The sequence below is a fragment of the Camelus ferus genome, chromosome X (genome assembly GCF_009834535.1).
Source record: "Camelus ferus isolate YT-003-E chromosome X, BCGSAC_Cfer_1.0, whole genome shotgun sequence".
NCBI lineage: Eukaryota > Metazoa > Chordata > Mammalia > Artiodactyla > Camelidae > Camelus > Camelus ferus.
In genome coordinates this window covers 66427210-66446647 of record NC_045732.1, presented here as the reverse complement: position 1 = coordinate 66446647, position 19438 = coordinate 66427210, and the positions used below count along the sequence as shown (strand labels likewise).

Genomic DNA, 19438 nt, shown 5'->3' with positions numbered 1-19438 from the left:
CAGTGTGGCACAAAACATTTTTACTAACAAACCCAAATATCTTTTGTTCCTTTTTAACAAGAGGATAAAAGTAGGTAAACCTAGACTTGTGTTTAACAATTAATGTTTCAGTACCTTAACTTATTTTGAAATGATATCAATATTCCAAGAATATCCAACATTTAAATTAACTTTGCAAAATTCTAAGGTTGGAAGTTACTAAAAATATTTGGGAAACTATTTTTAAGATGACATTATAAAACATAATTATGGTTTGAAAGTTATTTTATAAACTTTTGTCTTATGTATATTTTTTTAATTCACTTGCTTTTAACAATTATATTTAGATCACTCATGAAGTTTTAACAGACATTAAACAGCTATCCATAATCTTCTTACTTTTCTTGCTAACAAATATTTTAAGAGGTAATATGAACTTATGACTAGTACATTTAGACAGAATGAAAGTTGTATCTGCATTATATTTAATGTTGATAACTCTGAAGCCATATGTATGTCTTAATTAATCCAACAAACTTAAACTAGCTTTTACTTACTGAAGATTATCTCAGATCATGTGAAACTGAAAAATATTTGGGTTAGTTTCTATCTTATTTCTGAGAGTTTAGGAACACAATTTATTTAAGCACTTATTTTTCTTTAAGCCAATTAAAGAGATCTTTTACAAATCTCTTACCATCTGGAGGTAGAGAAATATCACACATCTCTAACATATGCATTAGACATACAGACAAATAGAGAAATTATAACGTTCATTTTAAAGTATTAGCAATGATATAGGTACAATAATTTTAAAAACTCACTAATTTATAAAAGAATGGTTGGATCCAAATTGTGTTTCTGGCAGATGGAAAAAGTTAAGGTTATCTGCTCAGATGGCTAAAGCTTTTTACTAATATTTGTAGAGAAGACTTTTAAGACTTTTTTATTTGTCTAGTTTCCAAATAGTTCTTTTTTTATTTATTTAACTTCTGACAAGAACCATATCCTTGAAGTCTGCATTTAAAAGAGATGGCTCTCAGGCCCTAGAAAAGACAGGGTTGAAAGTTTGTATCTCAAAGGCACTGATAAATGATGTAAACTTTCTCCAAGAATGAGTTTTGGAGCATATTTGCTTATTATCAAAGTCCTAGGATAATTACTTCTTAAATTTTCCTTTTTTTCCCTTAAATGCAGGACAGTTCTGACTCTGATGTTCCAGTCTTTTACGATATTTGTAAGTGTTTTAAGATGACTAGCAGAGGTCTGAATATCAGTAAGGATATGTGGGCTTTGAATTACTTCTAGATTTCTGTTCTTGTAAAGATTCAATTTGCAGGAAAGGGACAGTTGTCTTTTAATTTCTCAAAGAACTGGGTTACAGCTTGAAAGTGATCAAGGGGCTGACCTGCCCATCCAACTACATTATCTTCAATTTGCTTCTTTACATCAGGGAGATTTCCAACCAAGATGGAAATCAAAAGATTCCCATGTTCTAGATTTAGGGCTGTGTGTGTGGAATGTTTTAGCAAATCACTCCACAAAGGTTTCAGCATATTTCTTTTTCTCTGGGTACACAGCTCTATTTCAGCTTAGGAGAGATGTCCATAAAAAGTTCCTATTAGGTATTTAACATCAGTGTCCAATTTGGCCAACTTCTGACCATAGAGCTCCTTTTAAAAAGAAATCCTTTCAAATATCTTATTACCAGGTTTCAGTCAAGACAAACATTTGTATGCATAAGTGTGTCTCAGTTTGGGTTTCTGTGGCTGAAACTTGATAATTAATCTGTGTGCTTCTGTGTCTCAAGTTCTATTCCCCTAAATATTTATGAGCTCTGGAGCCATGCTATTTAGGTTCAAATCCATGATGTGTCATTTTCTAAGTGTACAAGCTTAAGCAAAGTATCTAACCTCCCAGCTCTTTATTATCTTTATATGTAAAATAAGGATGAAAAATGTCATAGTGCAATTCTGAAAATAAATGTTACTTGACCCAAAACAAATGTTAACTAATTTTAAAACTTTCCTATTTTTATGGGTCATTAGTATTCTTGTAAGCATGGAAATTATGATGCAGATGGCTATTTATTGATATTGAATGACATTCAATTTGTGTTGCTAGTGAAGAAAGGTAGGGTATAACATTGTGAGGAAGATGACATTTTATTTTTAGACAGAAATATGACTGTACTTGCAGAGGAAAAGGAACAGGATGGTAAATATCTAGGTAAATATAATAGACTGTTGTTGAGTTCTGCTAAAAGATAAACTGAAGCATATTAAGAATTTTGAGGGTTTAGGTGAGCAAAGACTGATTCTGACTGAGCACCAAATAGGAAGTGATTAGGAGCGCTCCACTGACAGGAGCTCAGAGAATGACTTACTTAAGGAAGGTACGGAAGCAAAGAGAAGAAATTATATGGCTAGCAATGGCTTAAAGCCCACTTGGCTGTTTGTGGTTGGTTGTCCTTACTTTATAATTTTGTAAACTTGAGTCATTTACAGGCTTAGATTTTGGTTTGCTTACATAGGCCACTGTGGTATTAGGGCCACCTCAGTCTAATGATCTCCTTGTTTAATTACTTTAACAATTCCACCTTTTGGTAATTGTGCCAGTCTCAGCTGCCATTAAAGTTGTTCCTGTCTCACCATGAAAACTTGTAGATTATGATATCAGGTCTATAGAAGAATTACTTTTGCTATTTATCTCATTGTTCATCTTGTTCCTGTTTCTTCAAGCACAGTGAGACCATCTGATGGCTGTGAACATGCATTTAAAACCTTTGAAAGTACACAGAGCACCAGGGAGACTACAATGATGACTATCAGGAGGATAATACTAAGAGAGTAACATGTACTCTTTAGCTAATGCCCTCATCAACCAAGCCAGTTGGCATCGAATAAATCAAAGAATGTACCTGAAAAGGCATTATCTGTTTTAGATAAGTATCTTGTTTGTTAAGTCCTTTAATTTGCTACAATACCAGAGGTGTTGATTCACTTACAGCAATATTTACTATGGCACAGGCTCCTTGTTCAGCCAGTAAGTAATCTAAAACAATTCTGTTATTTAAAACTACCACAGCAAGAAAGCCTAGGGACTTTTGTTGTGTAGCTATAGTCTTTTTTTAGATTCAGCAATAGTTGCTAGAGTTAAGGGGCACCATCTTCCATGCATTAACAGAATGAAAAGCAAGTACCAAAAAGGCAAAAGGAAAAAAAGTTTCATATTAGAGATAAAGATCTTGATCCGCAACCTTGGGAGAACTGACCATCTCAAGATGCTGTCTGCTTCTACAGAGCAATCTCCCTAGTCAAGTTTAATTTTAGATCTCCAGCTAGTATGCAGTTCTAAGAGTCTAGAAGTGATCTTTAATTGGGAGACGTGGACTCAAGATTGAAGTGTCTGAAGCTTGGCTTCCATCTGGGTAGTGAGGAGGACCTGGTATGGTCCCTTTTGAGGAGGCTCAAGGGAAGTCTTTGTTCTTATTGATTTTAGATCAGAAGGGTGGGAGAAAATTGGAAGTGTTTGTTTGCATAGTTGTAGCCAGTGTCCAAAGAAACTTGCATTCAGTATCCAGTCCAGTTCACAGGTAGACAACAAAACCTCAAAGATGATGAACAGGACTAGAATCTAATATCCACAAGGATGTGTTATAGTTTTTTACTAAACATCTTTTTCTCTCTAAAACCACTCTCACTTCTATCAAAGATAAATTACAGTTAGACTATTTGTTTGCAAAATAAGTCTAGTCCCATTAAACTTGGCCTGTTATTTACATAACTGTAGCAAGAGTAGTGGCTGACCATAGAGGGTCTTTTAAAATATGCTTTGCTGGAGCTTTTCATAAGGAATCTTAACTGGACCTTTAAAAGCTTCTTGAGGCTAGGACTTGCCATCAAACTTTACCTACAATACCTATAGATTTAGGTTAATTCCTTTTTTCTCGAGGTCCCTCAAATGTCTTGAGGTTTCTGGGCCTGCAGGAAGAGATATTCCTCACTTACCTGGGAAAGCTGCTGGGAATACTGCAAGCAAGGCAACAGACTTCTGGTTTTCCAAGGGGCTTTATTGGCTCCATAAAGTCAGCCTCAGTTCCTTAAAGCTGTGTGGTCTATCTCTGATTCTATGCATATTCTGAAATATAATATTTCAGTCAAAGTCAGAATAAGAGAAAGAGTGACGGTTGGTGGAAGGGGTTGCAGCTGGTCCTACTAGATATTAAAACAGAATATACAGCTTGTACAATATAAGCGTGTGGTATTGGCCCAGGAATTGACAGAATGACTAATGCAGCAGAATAGAAAATACTGCCATATGTTAAATTATATTTGGAAAGTTAGAATATGATTAAGGTAGCATTTCAAATCATTGGAGAAAGGATGGATGATTTAATAAGTGGTATTGCAATAGGTTGATAACTATAGGGTTAAAAACGTTTAAAAACAGATCCATTTTTATGTCTTAAATCAGAATAAATTCCAAATGTCTCAGATTTAAGTGTAAAAACATAAAACCATTCAAGTATTATAAGAATCTGGAAGTCAAAAGAGGGATGGAACAGATTCTCCCCTTGAAGCTCCAAAGGGAGCACAGCCCTGCTAACACCTATAATAGAAGTGGAGAAAGATTTCCTAACTATGATCAAAATTCAAGAGCATAATTTAAAAAATTGATAAATTTGACTACATAAAAAATAACAATTTTGCATGGCAAAAAAAAAAACATGATCGCCAATAAACACACACTGAGAAAAATATCCACAACTAACATCTCTAAAAAAGTACTAATTTCCCATCTATATACAAGCTTATAAATTGAGAGGTAGAAAAGAACCAATGACCCTAATACAGACATGTAAAAACAATAAACAGTTAAAGGGAAAAATGTAACTTGTCTTTAAATATGCAAAAAGAGGTTCAAAGTTGCTTGTAAAGTAGAACTGCAATTAAAACTACAATGAGATACCATTTCTAAATTATTAGACTGGCAAAGTTCCAAAAGTTTGTCAATACACTCAGTTGGTAAGGATGCAAAACAACATGTGCTTTCATACACTGCTCATGTGGATTCAAAGTGGTATGATCACTGTAATAAGCTTAATAATGGTCCCCAAAGACATCAGGTCCCAATCCCTGGAACATAAATCTTACCTTAAATGGAAAAAGGGGCTTTGCAGATGTGATTAAGCGTCTTGAAACAGGACGTTCATTTTAGATAATCTGGGTGGGCCCTATGTGCAGTCACAAGTACCCTTGAGACAGGGAGGCAGAAGAAAAGTTGACACACACAGAAAAGGAGGAAACAGTATGACTGTGCAGGCAGCAACTGAAGTGATGTAGTCACAAACCAAGGAATGTTGGCAGCCACCAGAAACTGGAAGAGGCAAGATACAGATTCTCCTGCAGAGCCTCCAAAGAGAACATGGCTCTGCCGACACTTTTTATTTTGGCCCAGTGAAACTAATTTCAGACTTGTGGCTTCTAGAATATGAGGAAATAAATTTCTCTTGTTTTAAACAACTAAGTTTGTGCTAACTTGTTATAGTAGCCATAGGAAAATAACATACCCACTATGGAGGGGAATTTGAAAATATCGAGCAAAATTTCCATATCTTGGCTACTGTAAATAATACTGCAATGAACATGGGAATGCATATATCATTTCGAATTAGTGTTTGCATTTTCTCTGGATAAATATCTAGAAGTCGAGTTGCTGGATCATATGGTAGTTCTACATTTAATTTTTTAAGGAACCTCCATACTGTTTCCCATAGTTGCTGCACTAATTTACATTCCTACCAACAGTGTACAAGGATCCCCCTTTCTCCACATCCTTGACAACAACTGTTATTTCTTGTCTTTTTTTATAGTAGTCATTCTAACAAGTGTGAGGTGGTATCTCATTGTGGTTTTGATTTGCATTTCCCTAATGATTAATAATGTAATGTTGAGCATCTTTTCATGTACCTGTTGGCCATCTGTATGTCTTCTTTGGGAAAATGTCTATTCAGATCTTCTGCTCATTTTTAAATCAGATTGTTTGGTTTTTTGTTTTGTTTTGCTTGGATTTTGAGCTAAATGAGTTCTTTGTATATTTTGAATATTAGCTCCTTTTCAGATATTTGCAATTACTTTCTCCCATTCAGTAGGTTGTCTTTTAATTTTGTTGATGGTTTCCTTGCTGTGCAGAAGCTTTTAAGTTTGATGTAGTCCCACTTGTTTATCTTTGTTTTTGTTGCATATTTTTTGGCGTCAGATTTTAAAAATCATTGCCAAGACCTATGACAGGAAAGCATACTGCTTGTTTTCTTCTAGGAGTTTTATGGTTTCAAGTCTTATGTTCAAGTCTTTAATTCCATTTTGAGTTGATTTTTGTGTGTGGTGTAAGAAAGTCATCAAGTTTCATTCTTTTGCATACAGCTGTCCAATTTTCCCAACACCATTTATTGAAGAGACTGTCCTTTCCCCATTGTATATTCTTGGCTCCTTTTGTCATAAATTAATTGACCATACATGTGTCTAAACCTGTATTTTCAAGAAGCTAGGTGAACCCAAAACAGAGTAAACCCAAAGAAATTCAGGAAACCCAAAGAAATTCATCACAGTCAAAGCTCAGAATAGTAAAGACAAAAAAGAAATCTTGAAATCAGGAAGAAAGACACAATGTACAACCTACAGGAGAAAAACAGTATAAAGGACAGCATATTTCTCAACAGAAATCAAGTAGTCCACAGCATTTTCCAAGTGCCAAAATAAAGGAAGTATCAACCTCAAATTCTATATCCAGCTTAATTATCCTTCAGTAATTAATGGGGATTATCAAAAGACATTTCAAAAGACATTAGAAAAATTAAGAAAATTTTTCACCAGCAGATACACCCTAAAGAATGACTAGAAGAAACAGAAAGGAATTGATAAAAGAAGAACTCTAGGAACATCTGGAAGGAAGAAAGAACAGCAGCACAAAAAATATGGTTAAATATTTTCCTTTTCCCCTTGAAATTTCCAAATTCTGTTTGATATTTGAAACAAAAAGTATAAAACTGACTGATGTGGTTCTCAGTGTATGTAGAGGAAATTTTTAAGTCTATTCTTCCACAGATGGTGGATGGTAAAAGGACTTTATAGACCACACCAATAGAGGGAGCTGGGCATGCAGGCACTCACTGCTGTTTTGGGCACCTATTATTTATGAATGTATGAATCAATGAATGAATGAGAGATGTCCTGAGATAAGGGTATATATTTACCCCATATTCTAAATAGACAGGAATTGAGTATCACCTCCTTAGCCATTTGGTTACTTTGGCTTCAATGATCTTTTCTCTTTCTTAAAAAATTATCTCTATTGGAATGTAACGCTTTCCAGATGTTCTAAACTGTACTAACAATCCTTATCTCACTTTGCCAGATCAATTCCCTAGTCATTAAATACTTCTTCTGTAAGGTCAAAGGATTCAGGGAAGCCTAGGAATTATCCTTTGCATCTTTGTTAATCCCAACCTTCAGGAAGTTAGCAGAGAGATGAATTTAGAGACAAATGAAAGGGGTGTTATGGGCTCACCTGTTTTGGTAGCATTAAAGCCATGAAAGTGATAGGGCCAAATGTGTATGTGGTAATATGTTCAGATAACACAGCTGAAATCCAGAAATAAAGCATCACATCCCAGAGGAAATCGTATGTACAGATTCTACTAAACACAGTCAAAAAGGTCAGTTAGTGTGTTGTGTTTAAGTTGTGTTTTTAGTTTTAAAGAGTAAAAAAAGCAAAAGCCAGTCCCACTTGGCTGGTTTGAATCATAGATTATTTCCTCCCTAGCTGTGACTGCCTTTCAGTCTAGAAAGTTGTCTTGCCTCATAATATCCTTGTTTTACATTAACTGAAAGAGGATATTTTTGATCATTAGAGTTTGTCAGTATTGGATTGTTCCCACTGTGAGGTTCTTAAACTTTTTCACTTCAAAATATTAAAGCAACTCATGCTAGAGACCCTTTCAACATGAAAGGTTTGTAGTTGAGACATTACATATATTTTACTGTTTATAATAAAAGTCATCTATATAAAAGTCATGGGCATTAATTTTAATGTTTGCATAAGATCTGTTTTCAATGATATGCTAACACAAACAATTTCACCAATTGTTGATGGTATTTTCTATTAAGAGTTAAGATTCCGGAGCCAAAAGGAGCCATGTGTTCTTTTTGTTCATTTTCATTGTGATTCCCCTGAAGCAAGAGACTTTGGACAGCCTTCAGTGCAAAGAATTCAGATCAATCTTTGTTATTATACTTGGCTGCCTCTTGGCTATATGACTTCTGAGTGCAAATCATTGAACTCTTTAAAGAAGCTTATTATAGGGAATAAATCATAATGAGTGAAAAAGAAAGCAGTGTGGTGTGATACACCTCACTAAGCTGATGAAAGGAGTTGAGGTAACACAGAAGAAAAACCTGAGTGATCTCTGGGGCAATGCTGAGATGAAACAAACGAGAGAGTAGAGAGAGGGAACATGTGGACAGAGTGTCCTGCCTAAGAATGTGACTCCAGGAGGGAGAGAGAACCTCACTGACTAATGGGAGTCCCCGGGGCCTGGGGTCAGAGAGAAACTAAAGAGGGTGTATGGTTTCCAGACGGTGTGGGGGATCCGTTAATCATAAGTCCTTCCCCTTGATGTCTGCTTCCTACTTTAAGGGAGGTTGAGGGAACCGAGCATCAACTCAGCTTTATGACTGCCAGTGCTCCTGGTTCTGAACCTGCCCCCGTGGACCAGAGACAGACGAGCAGGGCACTGTCCTTCTTCCCATCATTTGTGCCATTTCAGTGTATCCAGGGGATACTATGCAGCGTCCCACGGAAGCAAATGTGTTCCTTCCCCCATCAGTCCTATACCTGGACGGCCTCATGCCCCTGGAGTGTCCCACCTCTGAGCCCTGAATGCTCCCCTGGGAGTCCCCACTTTTCACTCCAGCCAGGATGGACTCCCCGTGCCCTCCCTCCCATCCAGCCCCATGAATCCTGCCCACTGTCCCAGGCCCAGCTCCTCTTTGAGGAGTCTCTGATCATGTCCTCCTCTTTATAAATTAAGGGGGATCTACAGAGGCGACCACAACTTCCACAAGGACCTGGACTGCGTGAAACCATAACTGTGACCTCTGTACTCTCTGGGTCACTGGAGGTGTGAAGAGTGATGGATGCTGAGTAAAGACCCGTGTGACAGTGCAAGTCATAGCAGGAGAAGGAATTCACCCTGGGATGGCTTAGGCTCTGGGACCCAGAAAGAGCTCCTAGTTCTTGCTACAGTGTCCCTTCCTGTCAACCCCCCACCAGTCACCTCTTCCTAGAACTTCAAGTGGGTTCCAGACTCTCAGGTCATGTGTATGCCTAATGTGAACACAGAGGGCACCAACAAAGGAGAGGAAAAGCACGATTACTCCATGCGAAGGGTGAGTCGTTTCCCTTAGCCCAGCTCCATTACACTGCATATCACAGAGATGGCAGTGCAACTCCTATGTTACATAAAGGAGTGTGTGTGGTTCCCATCTTCTGATATTCCCAAATACTCACTAAAATTCTACTGAGATTAAGAAGCAACCTCCCAGTTAAAAGACTGGAAGAGTTAGGATGGGAAGGCAGGAAACGTTCGCATTGTGGATGATGCGCCCAATACTGTGCTGGGATCTTGATGAAGTTTTGCCTTTAAACTCCTCACAAGGACCAGGTGATGTATACAACATACAATTTATTTAACATTTTATATATATAATTATGTATAAAATTAGATCCTATATATAATATACTATATAATATCATATATTTAAATAAATCAGCAAGCTGGAGGATAACTATATGTGTATATAGTGAAAATGTGCAAAACAATACTACATTTTGTTTAGAAAAGCCAAAAGACCAGAGCTTAAATGTTCTTGTCACAAAACAGAAAGATTTATAACTGTGTGTGGTGATAGATGCTAACTAGACTTATTGTGGTGATCATTTTGCAATATATACAGATATAGAATCATCATGTTGTAACCTGAAACTATTAAACTGTTATATGTCAATTATACCTCAGTTAAAAAAAGAGACACTGCACATAAAAAAACAATATAAATACCTGGAAACACACCAAAGCAAATAAATAAAATGAAAAAAATCATATTTAGTCTGTCAAGTAAGTCATAAAATAAAATGTAGAATACAGTCTCATTATGCAGAAGAATATATATCAACATAGGTTTATATATATATGTGTGTTTGTGATTAAATATAAGTTAATGTGTCACACAGGAAAAAAATCTGGAGAATAGGTATCAATAAATTCACAAAGACTGACTTTGTATTATGAAGGGGGATATAGCAAAGACAAAAAGGAGAGACAGAACAATTTTAATTTCTAATATACATTTTGATATTGTCTGATATGTCTTAAACAACAAAATAATTGGTAATGTGACAAAACTGAAAGGTAGGGGCATGCCTGAGCGCCATTGGCACACATGCTTAAGCAAAACAAAGGAATATTCACTGAATCTGAAATAGAGAGAAATACTCCCACACAAGGTGACAAGCCTGGCCCAGGCTGCGTGGGCTCTCTGCCTCTTCATAAGGAAGTGTACCAGTCCCAAGACCCACACTTATGTGCTTCAGTGGGGTTTTGAAAGACTGTACACATGAGGCTTCTCTTCCCAACAGTCAGGAAAACAGCTGGACACCACCAGCATGTAGGGAATTTCAGAAAGCTTTGGCCTATACAGTAGAATCCATTCACTTCCCTTACTCCTTCTCATCACCACCCCCTTTGCCAAGCCCCCTTGATGAGACTTTCACATCTGCAAGTCTGACTGAGATCACCAGGGAGCATCCTTCTCCATTTTCTACAGGTTATTTTTTTTTCCCAATGAAAAGACATAATTTTTATAAACAGATTTTAAACTCTATAGGAGAAAAGATCCAGTTTCTTCAGCAAATAAATTAGAAGGTTAAAAAAATGAGGATGGGCCTTCCTTAGATTCAAAGAGACTTAACACTTCAGAAGGAGTTAAAGAGAAATAAAACAAAGAAACTAAAATTAAAACCACAACAACATACCATTCCATGCCCTCCAGAACAACAAAAATGAAAAAGATGGAAAACACCAAGTGCTGACAAGGATTTGGAGCAGGTAGGGCTCGCTCACACTTTGGTGGGAACGTAGATCAGAACAACCACTTTGAAAAACTGCTTAGCATATATAGTCTACGACTTAGAAATGACACTTTTTGGTGTATGTCCAAGAGAAATGAAAATAAATGTCCATCAAAAAGATATGTAAGAGAACATTCATAGTACAATAATTCATAAGTAAAAAATTTTAAATATGTAAATCCCCAAAACAGATACATATATTGTGAAATATCCACACAGTGTCATATTATACTATACACTAATGAAAATGAATGACCTGCAACTGTGGACAATAATTTAAATCACACACACACACACACACACACACACACACACACACACACATCATGTTGACTGAAAGGAGCCATACTCAAAAGTACATGCTGCATGATTCTAGGAATTTTTCCTCTGGCCTTACCTATCAAAGGGGGTCAGACCATCCCTCCAAACCACTGAAGCCTAAAGCACAGGGTACTGTGATTCCCATCTGAAAAGCACTTTGAGTTAGTTCATAAAAGAGAAAATAATTCATCGTGGAAGTCCAAGGAATTATTTTAACAACCAAGTTGTCTAATGCATAGGAACTATAATAATTATTCCCTTTTATTGTTTGTGGTTTCTTTTTTAATAAATATTGCCCTTGACAAAGATTCTCTCCTTGACCACACTCTAGTCAGACTCCTCCTAGCTCTCTTTCCAACCAGGCTTCAACCTGGCCAATAGTCTTGTACAAAATACTAACGTAGTTTCTAAGAGCTCAAGGCCTCATGCCTAAGATGATCCTAAATTCCTTTAAAGTGATCGCCTGAGAACACTCAAGGCTGTCAGCACAATTTACTGCTGAAGAGAGGACCGCGTCTCCCAGCCTCTGTGGGAGGTAGAAATCTAACTTGAATAAGTGCCAGGTAGCAAACCCAGATGGCTTTCACATGGATGAACACACTCTTCCTGCTTTTTGTTCTTTTTCCTTCCCTGACTGTATGGAGCTTCTACTCAGCCCCCTCCCTTTTCCCTCATACTCCCTTTAAAAAGCCTAGTCACCTCTGTACAAATGGAAGTTGAGGTCAGTTCATGCTAGACTCTTTTCCCTGTCACAACAGTATATTACTGATTAAAAATCTGTCCTTACCACTTTAACTAGGGTCTGGTTTGTTCATCTTTAACACGTTTTTTTTTTCCTGTATTCATTACCCTTGTCCTTTTATTAAATAAATACCATCTGGTACATGGCAAAATGCCTAATGAAGCATAGTTTCCACCCAAAGAGATACGGATGGCTCTAACCTAACATCATCCATCGTGGGCTGATATAGTTATGTTTTTTTTTCTTCTTCCTAAGTGTATTGGCTAGAAGTGTGGGTTCTGGAGATAGACCAGGTGCAAACCATTGTTCTGTCATTTATAAACTGTGTGAGTATGAATACTTTCACTTCACCTTACTGTCATTCAATTGCCTCATGTATAAAATTGGGATTATGCAGTATTTACTGTAAAAGACAAACCATTTTAAAACAAATAATATTCCATGTTTTGGTCTTAACAAAGATAACTGGTCCTAAACAGCAATATTTTTAAAATTCTACTGGCTCTCTGTGATCTTAGGAAACTGAAAGAACCACTCTGTGTTTCATTTACATATTCTGTAAAATGGGGAAAACAACCATTCCTATGTCATGGGATGTTGTTTTGAGAATTGAGTTAATACATGAAAACCCTTAGAACAGTGCTAAGCACACAATAACAGCGCAATAAACACTAGATGCTTTAAACAAATACTTATAATATATTTTTATAGTTTTATAGTTTGCATGTATGTTCAATAAAGTTAATTAGTCTTATAACTGAATCCTACTCATCAAATGATAGATTGTGTGTATCATTAACTTTCACAAACCACTGCTGAATGACCTAGTTATCTTGAGAACCTCTCAAAAGCACTTGGAACAACTGACTTCAGGAAACACACCACCATTTCTACACGTGACCAAAGGTAAAGCCAACGGGTCATCCTGGATCCTGTCTGATCCTCACACACCCACCCCCCACAGCCACTGCAGGTCCCACCTGTCCTACCTCCTACACCCGCTGTCCAGGCCACCCCGCCCTCTGCACACTGCTGCAGCTCAGGGCCAATCCACTCTCGTCCCTCCTCTGGACTCTGCAAGCTTCTCGTAAGGGTTATCCCCACAGCTATCCCATCCCTGTCCAGTCCACTCCCCACACAGCGGCCAGAGTCAGCTTGTGAGCACGTGAATCAGAGCCTGTCACCCCCACACGCTAACCCTCTGCCCTAAGAATGAACTCCAAACTCCTGACACAGCCCGGACCATGTGGCTCCTGTCTGCCCTCATCTCCCACCACCTTCACCTCGTCTGCCAGGCCCCACCCACGCGAGCTAGTGGTCGTCCGCTCCTGCAACCACCAGAGCCACACAAATCACAGGGCGAATGACCCAAAGGCCTGCCCAGGCCAGGTGTCCTCTTGTCATTCAGGATTCAGCTCTAATGTCGCTTCCTGAGAAAGAGCTTCACTGACAGCCTCATCTATAATAATCCCTGTTCCCATCATTTTGTATTCTTTTTATGTGTTTGTTTTCATCAAAGTGCAAATCCCCATATGAAATTGCCCCATTTATTGATTCACCTCTTTACGGCCAGTTTTCCCAAACTGGAATGAAAGTTTCAGGGACCCTGCCTATCTTGTTCTCTGTGCTGTGTCCCCAGTGTCTTGTTCAATGCCTCACATATAAATCACTGAATAAATATTACTTAAATTAAGGAACTGTTAACCTATTTGACATGCAGGAGCAGAGACAGATATTTAAGGCTGAGGTTGAAAAAGAAATTAGATATTAAAGGATTCAAAATTTTAAGATGTGTTTGTTGCAAATCCACAGCAGAGGTGTTTAAACTTGAATAAGTATCAGAAACACTGGAGATATTACTCAAAATGTAGATACCTCTCATTCCACATCCCTGCTTTAGATTCGGTAGACGTAGAGTGGGCCCAGGGATCTGGAATGTTAACAAGCACCCCAAGTGAGTTTAATAAAGTCCTCTGAGGCTTCCACTTGGAGAAATCTTGGCCCAAACAGCTGACATTTGTGTAGCATTAATTTAATGCCTGCCAGGCAGAATTCTATGATATCTGGGGTGTGTCTGTTAATGTAAATACTGGAAAGTGCACTGGTTCTTCTCTCCCACCTATGAGCACAGATTGCTTTCTCACATGGGATCATACCTAAACTCCACAATACTCCTGGGTGGTCCAGAGCACTGGGTACTGTTAACCTGCTGTATAGAAGACAATGGCAGAAAGGGTAGTGACTTAACTAAAGTGTCCCAATGATAGGCCGACCCCTTCTTCACTCCTGCTCCAGGAACCTGTCTAGCAGGCTCAACATCATACTTGGTTCTTCTCTATCAGCTCTTGTTTCTGGGGCTTAGGGTCTTCACCCTCCTCAGATGTTCCACTAAAAGGGAGAGACAGGGGATCAGACAGCACATGGAATAGAGAGAAAAGTGAAAGGATGGTAAAGAACATGAAATGCAGGGGAAGGGGTGAGGATGTTCTGCCCGTCCCCACTCAGTTCACTGGAAGCTGTGCAGTGATGCTCTGCCCCTCCCCCAGCTCCCCCACACCGCCCCCTCCACACACAGCAGTGACACTGAAGCTGTCACATCATGGACATGTGGGCTTATCCTTGCTTGTGTCACATGCCCAAGTGTTCTCCCTGGAGGTCATGCTATTATGGTAATGTCAGAGGCATCACATTGACAGGATGAAGTGGGCAAAGCTGGATTGGGAAACGAACATTGCTGTGGGCCTACTAGATGCCACAGGTTGAAGGTTGTAATTATCAGACTTTTTATCTTCAGTTCCTCAAAGCGATGCTCTGAGGTGGGCATCATAATTTTCTTTCTAGAGATTAGGAGATACTCAGGCTCAAAGAACAAAGTATATGCTCAAAGAATTCTAAGGACAGAGAAGCCAGCTTAAAGGGGCTTCTATTGGCCAGTTCTGGAACAATTTAGACAACAAAATAATTATGCAATCAGACAGTAGCCCTTTGAGCAAAATAGGAATCTATGAGCCATACTGATATAAATTAAAAAATAAATAAATAGGGAGAAGAGAAAACTCTATCTCTAGGCAAATTTCAATGAATAAACCTGAGAGGAATGAGCAAATCAGAAAAGCAACACTTGACAACTATCACAGTCATAAATTCAGGTTAGAATTATAACATGATTCTCAATCAGCACCAAATCCCACAGCAGTCACTGAGTCACCATGGTAACCATGCTAGCCAAGTGAAGCTGGAAAAAAACAAACAGCAACCACTGTGATTCGGCTCCTGTGATGTGGCAGGAAGTGAACAGGGCTGACATGACCACAGTATTAACCTCAAGTATTCCTTACAATAAAGATTCCTTGCAGCTGCCTCAACATACATATACATACAGACATATGTGCTCGCATACACACATGCTCTCTCCTTCTATCTGTCTCACCCCCCAAGAACCCAGGAATTCATTGAGATGGACTTCCTGGGAGATGTCCTGTAGAATCTCTGTGATATCTCCCTCCCTAGTTTCAGTATAGTGCCAATAATGCCTAAAAGCTGATATAGAAACACAGTCAAAGCACGTTATGCATCAAGTAGCTTTTCCATCCTAAAGTAGCCTGTGCATTCCACCAAAAATTTCCTGCAATGGCTATTATTAAACATTTGCTTGCTGATAGTTCAGTGAAAATATAGTAATTGGGAACTGTATTTACAAAACAATGCTTTTTACAATTGCATCAAAAGGTATGAAATATTTATGGATAATCTGTCCACAAACATGCAAGGCCTATTCATTGAACACTACAAAACATTGTTCAGAAAAATTAAAGACTTAAATAAGCAGAGAGAGAACTGTCTTTATGGATCAGAAGATTCAGTATTGTTAAGATGTTGTTAAGATGTCCCTTCTCCCCAAGTTGATCCTATATACTCAGTGCAACCCCAACAAACATCTTAGGAAATATTTTTTAAAGAAAATTATGGGCCAATTATGAAGTTTATGTGGAAATGCAGAGGCCATGGACTATAAAAAAACAACTTCGAAAAAGAAGAATAAGGCTGGAGGATGAACACTCTCAGATCTGAAGACTCACTATAAACCTACAGTAATCAAGACAGGGTGTATGGTATTGGAATCAAGGTAGACAAGTAAATTGAAGGAAAAGAATAAGGAGTCCAGAAATACATGCACACATATATGGAGAACTGATTTTTGAAAAAGAGGCAATGCAATTCAGTGGAGAAGTGATAGTCTTATCAACAAAGTGCTGGGACAAGTGGATATCATATATACAAATATAAACTGTGATCCACATATCACATTATACACAAAAGCCCATCAAAATGGATCACAGACCTGAATACAACCTAAAGCCATCAACTTTCTAGAAGAAACACAGGAGAAAATCCTTGTGACCTTGGATTAGGTGAATATTTCATAGATGAGACATCAAAACTACAATCCATAAGTAAACTAATACATAAATTCGACTTCTTCTAAGCTAAAAACTGCCCTCCCTAAGACACTGATGAGAGAATGAAGTCAAGGCACTGAGTAGGAGAAAATACTTGCCAGTTACATATTTGACAAAGGATCTGTATCCAGAATACAGAAAATCTATGAAAAGTAAATTAGGCAGAAAAAGACACTACAATAAATAAATGTGGGAAAATTCTAAATAGACATTTCACCAAAGAAGACATAGAAACAGCAAATAAGCACATGAAAATGTGCTCAATAACATCATTAGGGAATTTTAAATTAAAACTACAATTTGATACCGTTGCATCCACATGAGAATGGCTGAAATTAAAAAGACTCACCATACCAAGCATTGGCAAGATTGTGGATGATGGAACTTTTGTACAGTGCTGAAGAAAATGAAAAATGGTGCAACCAGTTTGGCAATTTCTTAACAACGTTAATCTTACATCTACCATATGATCCAGCCATTGCACTCTTAAGTATTTACCTTAGAGAAAGAAAGCATATGTCTGTGCAAAAATTTAAACACAAATGTTCACTGGAGCTTTAATTAAAAAACAACAAATTTCAAACAAATTGCAATATATCTATTTATAGATACTACTCATCAATAAAAAAGAATGAATTATTGATACATGCAACAAAATGGATAAATCTAAAATAAATAGGCTGAATGAAAGAAGTCAGACCAAAACCAACCAACCAGAAATCCCTTTATGATTCCATTTAAATAAAATTCTAGGACATGAAAACTAATCTGTAGTGAGAGAAGATCAGTGGTTGCCTGAGTACACTGCAGGGGGAGGGGTAGAAAGGCCAGGTAATAAAGAGCTGAAACTGTTATGTACTGGGAGAGTAAACAGAACTATATTTAAGAGTATTTAGTTATTTTAACAGATTAATAAAACAGTCTAAAGTAATTATTTTTAAAAATACATAAACTCTTAAAACATTTTAAACTAACATTTGGAAATGTTCTGGCTTCTTAAAATTTTTCATTATAGAATGGATAAAAACGTGGCTACCAGGGAAGAAACTATACTACAATGTCAAATTGCTGGGAAGACTTTCTAACCAAATGCATATTTCAACAACCATCTGAAAAAAACATGGGAATCACTGAATAATATTTACCCAGTGAGAACAATTTAGGTATATTTATTCCAAATGCATGTTAAAGATCAAGTTCCTTCATCAGGCTGGACAATTCATTGCTTTCAAACAAAAAAAGCATCTCTGATAGGCCTCAAGGGCTACTACAAAGCAGGTAACTGCTGATGGAGTGAAATTCCATTCTGCTACACCTCTTCTCCCATGTTGAGGTCAAAGTAGCTTCTCTACTTCTAGGCTAGTTTGTGAGCCTCACAGGAGCTATTCCACAACATGCTTTTGTTCAGATCTATGAACTCACTTGAGCCAGGAGTCATGCCACCAAAAATGTGAAGTGTTGGGGTCTCCTGGAAGCCGCTGCCCTTGAACCTGGAGTAGGAGCTTCAGAAGCCATCAGAACACAAATCCTCAGAACCTGCCTCCTTCAGACACCTGATATGAGCTGGGCCACCGGTATGAGGAGCTGCACAGGGAGAGACAGATCCAGCAATCGCTGTGCTTTACTGCTGTAACTGTGTGCCTGGCACCATGCTAGGCACTGGGTTAGTGACAATGACACTGATACGATTGGTTAGTGATCCTAACCAGATGTTACAACGGGCTTCTCATCAGGGTTTTTTTTTTCCCCCTCTATTAAAAAAAAGTTGAAAAGGAATAAGGAGTGTCCTGAATTCATACAAACATTCATGATCCCGCAATAACCAGAGCCATCAACTTACTCCTGTGTTACCACTGAACGTTCACAGCGATCCTGTGGGTAAAGCATTCTTATCCCCATTTACAGAGGGGAAAGTTGAGGCTCAGAGAGAATCGTCACCGGTCTCACCTCCCGCGCCCCTGCCTCTAGAAGGAAAGTGGCTCCAGGACACCCCTGCAGCAGGACACCGCACTCAGGGGGCCGGGAGGACCCCAATGTCTTCACCTATGAGACAGCCGGGGCACCGAGCCCCAAAGCGGGAAAGAAGCGACTTGGATGTGGGTCTCTTTGTCTCCCAACACCCCAGGGCGGCCCAGCCCCCACCGCGGGGACCCACACCCTCAGCTCAGCCCCAAACACCTGAAGGCGGGACTTGCTGTTCTCTCCAGGCAGCGTCCATCTTCATTAAAAATACGCCACGGTCGCCCAAATGACGTCAGGTTTCTATGGCAACCGCGATGCGCGGGCAAGTTCTCCACACCGGAAATGCCTCCTTACCGCGATCCACCCCCTGGATTTCGCTGAAAGCCGAGCATCTTTGCCCTTCAGGCTGCCACCGGAGAAACAGAGGCACTAGACTGGGACCCGGGCGGTTGGTGGAACTCTGCCCACGTTGTTGTAATAAGGCATGTGTTTGTCCTCAGGAATTTTGTTTTCTTTAAAGTGAGGCAGGAGGGAAGTATTACCAGTATAAAGAAATCAAAGGAGGTATCTTAGGGTCCTTGGACATGAACTAGCTCTCAGAGAATGAACATTTAAAATCACAGCCCATGCTAAGTAGTTAGACATCCATGGCAGAAAACTAAGAGACTGTAATCAAGTGACTGGATGATCTAGGAACACACAAGATAAATATTATTTAAGCAATTTTTGGTAATTATTTAAAGGAAGCAGGCCTAGAATATTATAGTTATTTAGTAGGCAGAAA

At 38.4% G+C, this 19438-nt stretch overlaps 1 long non-coding RNA gene across 2 annotated transcripts in view; it reads right to left on the bottom strand.

Moving 5' to 3' along the window:
• Positions 1-18956, bottom strand: part of LOC116662017 — an 88436-nt gene extending 69480 nt beyond the window's left edge. For both annotated transcript variants that reach the window (XR_004317991.1, XR_004317992.1), the window contains exons 1-3: positions 18871-18956; positions 18115-18276; positions 3990-4119 (exon numbers count right to left, since the gene is read on the bottom strand). This is a non-coding gene — a long non-coding RNA (uncharacterized LOC116662017). The remainder of the gene's footprint in view (positions 1-3989; positions 4120-18114; positions 18277-18870) is intronic.
• Positions 18957-19438: the final 482 nt, after the last annotated feature.